General features: G+C 35.2%; 1 pseudogene; it reads left to right on the forward strand.

Annotated features, from left to right (window-relative positions):
- Nucleotides 1-267: 267 nt before the first annotated feature.
- LOC140531639 (sn-1-specific diacylglycerol lipase ABHD11 pseudogene) lies at nucleotides 268-1212 on the forward strand (annotated as a pseudogene).
- The last annotated feature ends 11046 nt before the right edge of the window (nucleotides 1213-12258 follow it).

Below are 12258 nucleotides of genomic sequence, written 5' to 3' on the forward strand. Positions count from 1 at the left end.
TGCTTATTGTTAATATAATTTTGCTTCCTAATGGGAAGATCTTTCCCATCCATGAATAGGCCCATGTGACCAAGTAGAGTACCTCTATTTGCTGCAGGATCCATGGTCATTTAGATTGTAAGGCAAATGATTCTGGAAGGATTCTGTTTTTGCTTTAGTATAATCAAGTGCCTCTGATTGAACAGTGTCATTAAAGAATATCTTCCTCGGCTGGGGTCAGCACGGGCATTCACGGTTACCTGGAGGGACCGGAAGGCAGCTCGGAGCATGTGGCGCTGGAGCCGGGCCTGGAGGGGCTTCTGGGGGGTGGCCTTGAAGCCCCCGCTGACTTCCAGGGGGCTCGGCTTGGCAGGGACTCCGGCCGCGCACGGGAGCAGCGGCCCCAGGCCGGTGGCCCTCTCCTACAAGTTGCTGGACTCCGCGGACAGCCGCCTGGCCCTGGTCTTCCTGCATGGCTTGTTCGACAGCAAAACCAACTTCCAGACCATCGGCAAGAGCCTCCAGCAGCAGACGGGCCAGAGGGTGCTGATAGTGGATGCTCAGAACCATGGAGAGAGTCCTCACAGCCCTGACTGCAGCTACGAGGCCATGAGAGCAGCTGTGGAGGCCATTCTGCCCCACCTTGGCCTGGCTCCCTGCGTCCTCATAGGACACAGCATGGAAGGCAAGACAGCCATGATACTGGCATTACAGAAGCTAGAGCTGATGGAGTATCTCATCTCAGTGGACATCAGCCCATTGCCTACCACAGCCATCTTAGACTTCCCTTCCTATTTGGAAGCCATGAAGGCTGTACAGATCCCCGAGGAGCTGTCCCTCTCTCAGCCTCGCAAAGTAGACGACCAGCAGCTTAGTCCTGTCATCCAGGATTCTATGGTACAGCAGTTCCTCCTCACCAATCTGGTGAAAGCAAGCACTGGGCAGTTCGAGTGGAGGGTCAACATTGAAGCCCTGATCCAGCAGATGGACAAGATCCTGGACTTCCCCCAGCTCCAGAAATCCTACCCTGGCCCCACACTCTTCCTCAGTGGTGCTAAATCCACATTCATCCAGCCTAGTCATTACTCCGAGATCAAGCGTCTGTTCTCTCAAACTCAAATCCTGTCTATCCCAGGGGCCGGCCACTGGATCCATGCTGACCAACCCCAAGACTTCATGACCAATGTTAAATGCTTCCTGGCCTAGAAGTTGGTTGTCTTCCCCTCTTCTCATCCCCACCAGCTCTCAAGCACTCTGAGGACCCTGGGAACTGAGGTGTACCTTCCACTGATGAAAAAGGGAGCTCAGCACCCTAACTCCGGTCCACTTCAGAGTGGGCACCACAACCGTGTTTCAGACTTTAACCAACAAAGCTGTTCCCAGCCTTCTAAAAAAAAAAAAAAAAGAATATCTTCCTCACCCATTAATGGGCCTGGGAAGATTTGTAGCAAGGCCTACATCTTTTATTAATGAGGCACTGGTTCTGAAGTTTTGTGGTGCACTCTGGCTATAAAAATATGCATAAATACTCTGAGGGTGAAGTTTTACTTTGAGGCTGAATTTGGGGAAGGAGGTTTGTATGCCAGATGAGACCACGGGAAGCTGCTCAGCCGCCGCCCCCCCCCCCCAGCTTTGAAAATCCAAATGTTGGTGCTTCCCTTTCTGGTAACTATGGTCAGAGAGTTGGATCCATCTTTTGTTCTATGATGTACATACATATAAACATACATATATATGCTGCTTATGTCAGACATTTGGAAGTATTGACTGTTGATCTGTATTTCTCTATATTTTCTCTGAAGTTCAGGGTACTGACTTTTTCCCCTGAACTAAGTGAAATCATGTATATATGTATGTATGTACATATGTATATATGCATGTGTATGTGTATGTATATGTATACATAAATGTGTGTATATGTGTATATATGTATGTATACATATGTATATGTGTGTATGCATATGTATATGTATGTATCTATATAGAGAGGTCTATCTATATAGATATAGATATATAGGTATACATATCCTTGATTAAAATGATTGTTGACCCCTCTGAATGTTTCCTTTAGGAAAGCAGAACCTGTGATAGCAGGCCCTCCTGTGTATGTCAGGGCCCTTGCTTTTACAAAATTCCAGGAAATGTCTACCAAACAGTGTAAACAACCAGCTTCTTTGAAAGTGCAGGACATACTTCTAAGTTCAATCTGTATTATTAACATTTTCCCATTACTTTCTTAAATCTAGACAATCAATAAAACAAATTGAGTCTTTTGCCAATTTCTGAAGTATAAATGAAAATTTAACAATCAATAGGGTATAAGCTAGTTACAGCAAACAGACTGTTCCATATTCACACCTAATTATTTTGCTGAAAGCTTCTGCCTTGTTACACTTAAATACTCTAAAGGTTCCATGATCTTTATAGATTTAGATATTTTCTCCAAAGATGATAACCACAAACCCATTCAACCTATTCAAATTTTGTCCATATCCTCCCATAAGTTTACTATAATGGGTTTATCCAATGTACTAAAAGCTTTGATTTTTAGTTTTTGATAAATAAAAACACATTTAATTAAAAGTGTATCTGAAAGTGTCTTGCATTTTTACCATGGAACCAAATACCAAAAATACAAAGGGAATCCTATAGTCTGCAATGTAGAAAACAAAAGAAGTCAAAGCAACTGGATGAAGATTTTGTGCTTTACTGTGTACCCGGTCAGGACACAGTATATGTCACTGGGTCACATTATCCAAATATCTCAGATCCTTGATGCTACTGGCTCATCTTCCTTGTTCTCTGTAAATCAACCCATGTATTCATAAAGTACACTTTAATGCACCTGATATATCCGTGATATTATGTTAAATATACTGAGAAATGCAAAAGCAGAAATAACAGTATGCTTATGGAATATCCAGTTTGAAATGTTTAATAGGCAGAAAGAGACTAGATCTAGATATATAGAGCTGGGAATGATCTGCACTGAAGGGATAATTAAAGACATGGCAGTTGATGAGACACTGAGAAAGAGTGTATGTATGGGGGAAATAGAAGAAAAACCAGGACAGAGTTCAGTACATCACCCACAGTTAGATGATGGTATGTGAATAATAAATCAGAAAAGAAGACTGAGAAGTTAGATAGTTAGGTAAAGAACAAGCAGAGAGAAGTGTCAGAAATCCCAGAGAGAAAAGAGTAACCTTGAGGAGAGGGTTGTTAGCAGAGTTAAATATAGCAGTTGTCATGTAAGATGAGCAAGGAGAAAAAGCCATCAGTTTTTACAATTAAGAAATTGTTGCTAATTATTAAAACAGCAATTTTAATTGAGTGACACAGTAAGAATCCAGGTTGCAAAAACTTGAGAAGTAAGAGTAGAAGCAGAGAAAGTGATAGAAGATAACCTTTTCTAAGAGTTGGGCTATGAAAGAAAAGAGTGATATAAAATAATGTCAGGGGAAGGTAGGGTCTAACAAAAAGTTTTGATTTTGTCTTGTTCTTTCTTCTTTTCAGGATAAGGGAGATGGAGCCATGTTTGAAGAATATAGGAAAGGGAACAGTAGATAAGGATATGTTGGAGTATAGAGAAGTGGTGGAAGGAGGTGATTAAAGGGGCAGTCTGTTGCAAAAGATGGGAGAAGATGGAATCCAAGCACTGGTGGAGGAGTTGACCTAGTCAAGAGGAAGGGTTAGGTTAGAATCATGGACTAGAAGAAAGCAATAGAGTGTGAGAGATACAGTCAAGTGGTTTTGAGATGAAGCAAAAAAGACAGAGAATGTGTATATGGCCCCCTTTTAAGCTAAAAAAAGCAAATAGCTAAGATTTATATATCTTGGTAAGGTTTGCAAAGCATTTGACTAACTTCATCCATTTTAACCTCATAACAAACCTGGGTGATCAGTGCTATTATAATTTTCATTTTGTGTGATGGAGGAAATGAGGCAGAAGGGTTAAGTGACTTGTTCAATATCACACATTAGTAAATTTTCTTTAACTTTTCAGATTCAACCTTCTATCCACTCCACCACCTGCATGCCTCTCTTTTACTCAGTAGAGTAAGAGGCTAGGTCTTTAATTGAGAAAGTGAGAGAGGGGAAGGTGTAGGAGGCCTGAGATTTAAAGACAGGACCCTGAGTAAAACTGATGGATGTGCTATGGATGATGAACCAGTAAAAACTAAGACGGAGCAATCAGAGGGGTAGGAAAACAAGGAGAGTAGTGTCATGAAATCTGTGTGAAGAAAGAGAGTGTACAAAAGGAGTAACAGAAGCTCATGAAGGATGTAGATTAAGGCAAGCTCATCACATTTTCCAAACAAAAGTTCATTGATAACTTCGAAAATAGGAGATGAAGCTCAATGATGAGGTCAGAAGCCAGACTGCACAGAGTTGAAAAAGGAATCATGTGAGAGAAAGCTACAAATGCCAACAAATAGTAAACAGATGCAGGTAAAGACATAGACATACTGCTGTTAAACATCTCAAGCAACCCGCATGTCTTATCTGGGAACAGCCTCCACACTAGTCAATCAGATAGCTTCTTTTTTTTCCTTTCTTTGAATCTTATATAATGTGTAACTTATAGAAACTTGGGAGAGTGGGCATTCCTTTTTCAGCTCTCCTGTCTGCTGAATGACTTAATGGACTTCTTTCTAAACCTCAGTTTTCAATTTTGTTCTCAGGTAACAGTTGGTGCCAGAAGCAAGATCTCTGGTGGTCATTCTGAAAAGTGGGATTTGACCTAGGTAGGATCACTCTGTACAGAAAGAACTGGGTAAGTACCCCTATTGTTCAGGTGAATACAATCAAGTTACCCCCGGTCCCAGACTACATTTTAGGACTGAGAGCTCTGAGTGTCCAGAAAGCTAGGAGGCTGTGTACTATCTTGACCTGTGGAATTACTCAAGGGAGGGTTAGAACTAGCCTAGCCATCCTTATGGGCAAATGAATATTTCTTTTGGACTTTTTAACCAAGCGTTCAATGGTGGTGAGGTAAGGTGGAGGAGGGTGGATTCACCATTTGTTAATCTAGCCAGTCCTCCAGCTGATCTTTCTCTTTTTTCTCTCTCTACTTCTCTTTCTGTACGTCTTTTAACTTGCTGTTACTATTAGAAAATATGCCAGATACCTGGTCAGTGACTATATATTGGAGGCAGTAAATGGAAGAGTCGTTAGTTGAACCACACAACCTGCCAGAAAGAAACCATTTATCTATTTAGTTAATGGAGTGACTGTGAGGAACCAGTTGCCTATCACTAGTCTTACACTCCTTCACTTAAGAGAACTCTAGATAAATGGGTGAAGCTCATATATGTATTAGTCAAAACAAACATCAAGGGTTGAGCTGTTTGTAAGTATAACTCTTATACCCCAATAATATGGAACCCCCCTTTTCTCCTTCTTTACCCTCCTTATATTGCTTCTCAGGAAAATTTGTTTTTTATGTCATATCCAATGTTCTTTGTCATCTCTACTGTGGAAACCACAGCCAGCCAAAAAGACTTACATAAAAAAACTGCAGCCAGAGACTTTACAAAGCTGGGGAAGTTTAATGATGTTTCATACTTGAAACAGTTGTCCCAGCTTTTTGTGATCTAATAAGAAGCTCTTCATCTTAGTAAGCAGGGAAGTATTCCCATTTTAGACTTTCAAGGGGAGATAAGTTTTGTTTTGAGGGGAAACCTGGAAGATACTTTATCTCTGTCATTTCAGCCCTAGCTAAATTGGAGTTACAGTAATAAACACTCAAAGAAAAGAAATTTTCTTTTTGTGATTGTTAAAATTTGTGGCATTATAAACTCATTAGAAACTAAATTTGTAACTGAAATGTAATGTCTTTGCTATAAATTCCTAAGTTATGCTTCTCAATTTTGTTTTCTAATAACTAAATCTACATAGATATCAAGGACATCCTTGACAAAGGTACTGAATTTTTTCCAAGTGACATTCTACACTTGTCTACATATTCACATCACACAACTAACTGAAAGACGTATAAAATGAGATATTCTGTTGTACTTATTTATTAACTATGGATAAGTCAAAATTATACATTATTTTAAAAGGGGTAACAATAGAAATAATCTTTGACAGCCTTCTCATTATTAGTGTCAAATGATACATAAAACAGGGAGATGAACGTTAGCCACTGTCATAAAAATGATGAAACAGACTTCAAGTTGAAAGGGGATTCCTTATAGATGGTAAAGTCTTTTGGAAAGTGCTGTTAATAGATAACATTGCACTGGTTACATCAAGTCCTGAAACACTGCAGTCTCCTAATGTGCAATCATTCAAAAGAGCTTGGTCTATCTATATGGGAGAATTCAAGTGAACATAGAATGTTCATTTTCTAGACTATGATATACAGTTGGAGAGACAACTTAGACAAGTTAAAGATATTCTTCATTTTATGTGTATATGTTCATTTTCTAAAAGACAGAAATACAAGAAATCTTCATCAGTGCTCATTAACAAGCAAAGCAGAAAATGAAGGGCACTATTTTGCCGTTGTATCCCCAGTCAATGAATGCTTGACAATGACTGACGTATAATCTTATATATTGCAAACAGATAAATTAGGACCAAAATCAAATAAGAGGAAGGAAAACTGACTGGATTGCTTTGGGGAAATGGCAAGATGATTTTAATGATCAAAAGCTTTTCTTGGAAACAAATGCTCATCTATTTAACAACAATGTTCTTCCAGTAATATCATAGATCTGCAAATCATGCAAAATAATCATCTCCAAAGAACTGAAGTTGAAGATCACCCAAAGAACAATGGAGAGACACATGACAGATCTAAGCAAACTGCATGGAGAAGTATTCAAGAATGCCACCAGAGAAATGTGTGGATAGACAGACAGACAGACAGACAGACAGACAGACAGACAGACAGACAGACAGACAGACAGATAGATAGATAGATAGATAGATAGATAGATAGATAGATAGAAAGATAGAAAGATAGATAGATAGATACTGTTGGCCATGAGGCAAGAAGAAATGATAATTAATATTACATTTGTATCTTCATGCTTCATGATGTCAAGATAATGAATTAAAGATTTCTTAGCACTAAATATATGGAAAGCATGAATAAGAGTCAGGTAGAATACATAGCATGGATAATTTTCAATCTGCATTAGTGGAATATTTCTTCCATACCACTCCAGTGAAATGTCAAATACACTGCAAAGATGTAGTAATTAAGTGTTACAGAAATGTCAGCTATCATTGTATGCTTATTAATACTCCACAGATGGCAGGATTTATCTACAGTTAGGAAACATTCGACTCTCTAAATCAGTATATTTTTCCAAGTATCAACTTTTGTTGCTAGCTAACATTGTACAACTACATAAATCCCATCACAATATGTAAAAACTGTGTCAAGTAAACATCATATTAAAAAATTAACACTTCTTATACCAGTTTTCTCATTAAGCAGCCAGATTAGGTAGCTTGGTAGCACACTGGATAGAGCAGTGTTTGGAGTCAAGCACACCTGAGTTCAAGTTTGGTCCAAGACACTTACTAGCTGTGGCACCTTGCACAAGTCACTTAGCTTCTGTCTGCCTCAGTTTCGTCAACTGTAAAATCGGGATAATACTGATACCTACATCCCAGCATTGTTAGGATCAAATAAAAAATATTTGTGAAGCATTTAGCACAATGTTGGGCAGAAAACAATAACTACATAATTTTAGATATTATTATTATGGTTGGTTTTGACAGACAGCAAAGCAGCTATAATTTTTACTCTAATGAAATCTAATCCCTTCAAGATGAGATTGTAGTTTTAAAAGAGAAAATGACTATATTAAGAAAATCTCGCTAAAGAAAGTTTGTGGTCCCTGACCTCATGAAAATATGCCCTCAATATTTTAAATGGAACCTACATTTAAATGAAAAAATCATGTAAGATTTTAATGCCTTATTGTCAGTATCATAATTATTTGTATGTACTCCTAGTATGTTTTGTTTCCATTAAAATTAAATGAAGAATTTAGATACAAAGTTCACTTAAACTGAAAACTATTAAATTGATGCTACTGTCTAAATTTTTCATAACATAATATTTAGTTTGAGTGCATTAATGTTTTCTCAATGCACTTTTTAAAACTACAGAAGATTTTATGTCTGAAAGTCATTTAAGTATCTACTTATAGGAAAGCCATTTTTAAATGTCAAAGTCAGTTTTCTACAGACACATATTCTCAAAAGTTTACAATAAATTAAAATAAATACTTACATAATACTTTTAAGGGGTGTGAAAAACTAAAACATTTTAATAATGAATAACCAATAAACTATAACATTTTATGAATGACAAAGTGTTTTGCAAATATTATGTCATTTCATTCTCAAAACAACCCTATGAGGTAAGTGCTATTACTATTTCCATTTAACAGATAAGGAAACAGAGGCAGAGAGAGGTTAGGTGACTTGCTGGGTCACACAGCTAGTAAGTATCTGAGGGTAAATTTGATTTCAAGTCTTCCTGCCTCCAGGTCCAACACACTCTTCACCATGCCACCAAACTGATCCATTTAATATCCCATGTCCCAGTGACTAGCAAAGCTCCTTCTAAATGACGATCTGCTTATTATTTTTGAAATGAACACATAACATTACCTAAAAATTATGTAACTCATTGTTTTAAAATTGTTTATGAATATTTTATAGGCTTCCTATAAGATGAGACAAACTGTATGATTTCTTAAACTTTTATCCAGTTATAGAATTCCATGAAACATTTAAAATACATTTTAAAAATATTTCCCACAATGAAGTTATCAACTTGTTTAAAATTTATTCTTATTTTTCATTATCAAATATCATAATTGGGTGAAAAATCAATTCTGAGATCAAAATATGTATTCACATACTTATTTTTCTCCTATTAAGATAATCCCATTTTAAAAAATCAACAGAAACAATTAATGAAGCTCAACATCATTTATTGAAATTTACAGGCAGTGTAGATAAAGCAAAAACCTTATAAGTCAAGACTCTATCTCTTCAATAACATAGAATGTATAACATCTTCTACAAATGAAGCATAAAACTGAATTTATTATAGATTGGACTCTGATATTTAGAAAGCATTTATTTTAGCATTTATAAATCTTCATGTAAAAATGAATTACGAAACATTTAACTGATGTTTGAACCTGACTCTTAAGCCATTTTCAGATTTTAACATTTAAATATTATTTTAATGCAAAATATATCAATTTTGCATCTAAAGACAACTGTGATTTTCTTAGTTTCAACAGACTAATTTGGGCATAGATCACTTTATATAATAGATGTATTCATAATAGTATACATAAATGTTTATGAATATAACCTTAAACTAACCAAGGAAATGATATTTAATAAAATCCCACCGTGTATAAATCCTATTACAATATGAATAATTGTTCCTCTCCATTTATTTTCATAAGTTATTATAGCAGGAAATACTTGCTTTGAAAAACATAATATATTACTTCTCCTTCCACTAAAATAATAACTTAATTATCTGACATAATCTACAATGAGCTATCTTCTAAAAAAAAAAACTTAATGAATAACAAAAAAACCCACAACTTATTAACTTTAATTTTCAGGATTTTAAAAGATTTTTTTAAATTTCATCATGCCATTTTAAGAAATGAATGAAGAAAATTTCAAATTTTGTTCATCATGTTGACCATTACTTATTGTACTATGCTACAATAGCTCAAAAAAAAAAAATAGCAACTCTTCTTTTCGGATCAGATCAGAACAAAAAGGATCCAAGTAAACTGAGAAAATGCTGAATAAAATGTGGTTTATGGTTGTAACAGAACACAATTTTTAATAAATGTCAAAAAGGAGGATTTCAGAGAAATATTAAAGAAGTATACGAACAAAGGAGTTGAAATTAGCAGAATATGTGCAATGACTGTAACAATGTAAATGAAAAGAGCACTTAAATAAAGAATATTCTGATAAGTTATAATAAGAAATTATGACAAGGAATAATAAAGTGTATACACCTCCTGGTCTTAAACAAAGAGGAAAGGAACCACAGGGCCAGAATATGACATGATATCACTTGAATTTGTTCAACTTTTTCTTTGGTAAAAATGCCAGTGTGAAAAGTTGAGAATATATGCAGAAAAAAACTGTGATATTAAAACAAGGTGTGAATATACGATGGTGCAAATAAAATACTAAAAGAATACAACTTGTTTTGAAAAATCTATCCTAGGTCATAATACAGTAAGTAATCTTTTCTGTTGAGCTAGCAGACATAATTCCAATTGTGATTGCACCTGGATTTTTATTGTACAGGATCTTCTTTTTTAACTTTGTACTTCTAACCTTTTGTAGTTCAAGAACTCAAGATAACCAAGTATGATACAATTATGCACAAAGTAAGGCTCAATCAACTATCAAAAAATTGTGGTAGATTTCCTGACATGTAGTGATATTACAAAAAAACAGTAGTCTAGGACTGTATGAAAACTATTTCAGCCTCCTGGAAACTTCTTATTCTTACTTCCTTCTCACTTATATTCTTAAAAAGGCTAACAGTGTGCAAATTCTGTCCAATAAATGAGTGGGGATTTACTATAATTGAGCGATTCCTTATAAAATAAAAGATCACAAAAATGAACAAAAGTCTGAGTAATTTCTTTCTTCTTCTATATTACAAAATCTACTACAAGACAATGAGAGCAAGTATATGAAATGTATTTATAATAAGTTAAATTAAAAGTGAGGCATAATGGAATAAGAGGGAAAATTCTTACCTAATTTCAATTCTCCAAAATTTCCACATTTATTTTTTTCCAACTCTAAAGTTAGGTCCAACATTAAAACTCCAGAGTCTGAAGAGCTGGTGCCTTGAGAACAGTGCCCTGATACTGGAGCAAGTCATTGTATAATATAGTTTGTCTTTGTCTTTCATATTGTTATCCATATCAAGTTAATGGTACTCCACTTTGAATTTTTTTAATTAAAATGAATAAACCAAAATACAGTAGTGTGCAAAAGGAAACATCACAAGTTAGCAATGCCAGATGGGTAACCAATATTCAAATTATAGCAGATAGGTCATGAATGATAAGTCATCTAATTCATAAAAATATTTTTTTCTTTTCTGCATTTTCAGCAAAATGTGTCCTCAAAATTTATATTTTTTCAAGGAGACTAATTCAGACCAATAGAGAGCTGAAAAATTAAGAAAGAAAATTAATCAGATTTGATTATGAAAACATACATTACTGGGATTCAGCATTAAGAAATGGGATATAGGTTGGAATATATGCGTATATGTATACATACATATATATAATTTATTACAGTAACATTGCCCTATTAAAATCCAAAAGAGACCATGAGGCCCCCGAAAAAGAGAGAAGCCTTGGAGGCAACAAGACCAGTTCAGTTTCAAGTCTAGTCTCTGATACACCAATTAACTCTGTGACTTAGAACAAGTCATTGAAATTTTCATTGTTCATTCCTCTTTTACAAATTCCCCATATCAATTAATCACAGCTGAAATCTCTGTCAAGTCACTACCCCAACAATTAAATTACAATAAAACCTCAATTACAACTCTTTTCTACATCCCAGTTTTGTTTATATTGTCAACAAGGTTTTTTAAAACTGCAAGAAAATAATACATGAGATATATATGCATATAAATATATATGTATATATAGAGAAACAGCGAGAGAGAGAGAGGTTTCCATCTTCTTCAATGTTATTCTGTGTTAAGGAGGTATCCAACAAGTCTAAATCTTCTACATCTACGGTATTGAATGATGTTCTCATTTTGAACATGAATTCTCACAATAAAATGTCTAATATATAATATTTAAGGGGATTAACCACTTTAATAATTATGCCTTACCTTTCCAGAATAATTTACAAAAAAAAATATTGAATATACATAAACACATTTGATGCTATAAAAAAGTCCCACAACGTTGGCAGAACAAGTGTTATAATCCCTGATTTACAGATTTGAAAACTGAAACTTGGAAATATTAAAAAATTTTCCATGGTTTGTAAAATCACTCCCAAATCAAACACTGAATTTCAGCTTCCAGAAGTCAGAAGATTGCAAAGTTTCATGATGCTACAGTTAGAACTAAATAAAAACAGTTCTTTTGTTTAATATTTTAAAAATAACATCCCCCAAAAATAACCAGGATCATACAACACAAAAACATTCCATTTTATGATCATTTAAGAGGCTATTGAATTATATTAATGTAATATTCCCTCTGC

Source organism: Notamacropus eugenii, chromosome 3 (assembly GCF_028372415.1).
Source record: "Notamacropus eugenii isolate mMacEug1 chromosome 3, mMacEug1.pri_v2, whole genome shotgun sequence".
Classification (NCBI taxonomy): domain Eukaryota; kingdom Metazoa; phylum Chordata; class Mammalia; order Diprotodontia; family Macropodidae; genus Notamacropus; species Notamacropus eugenii.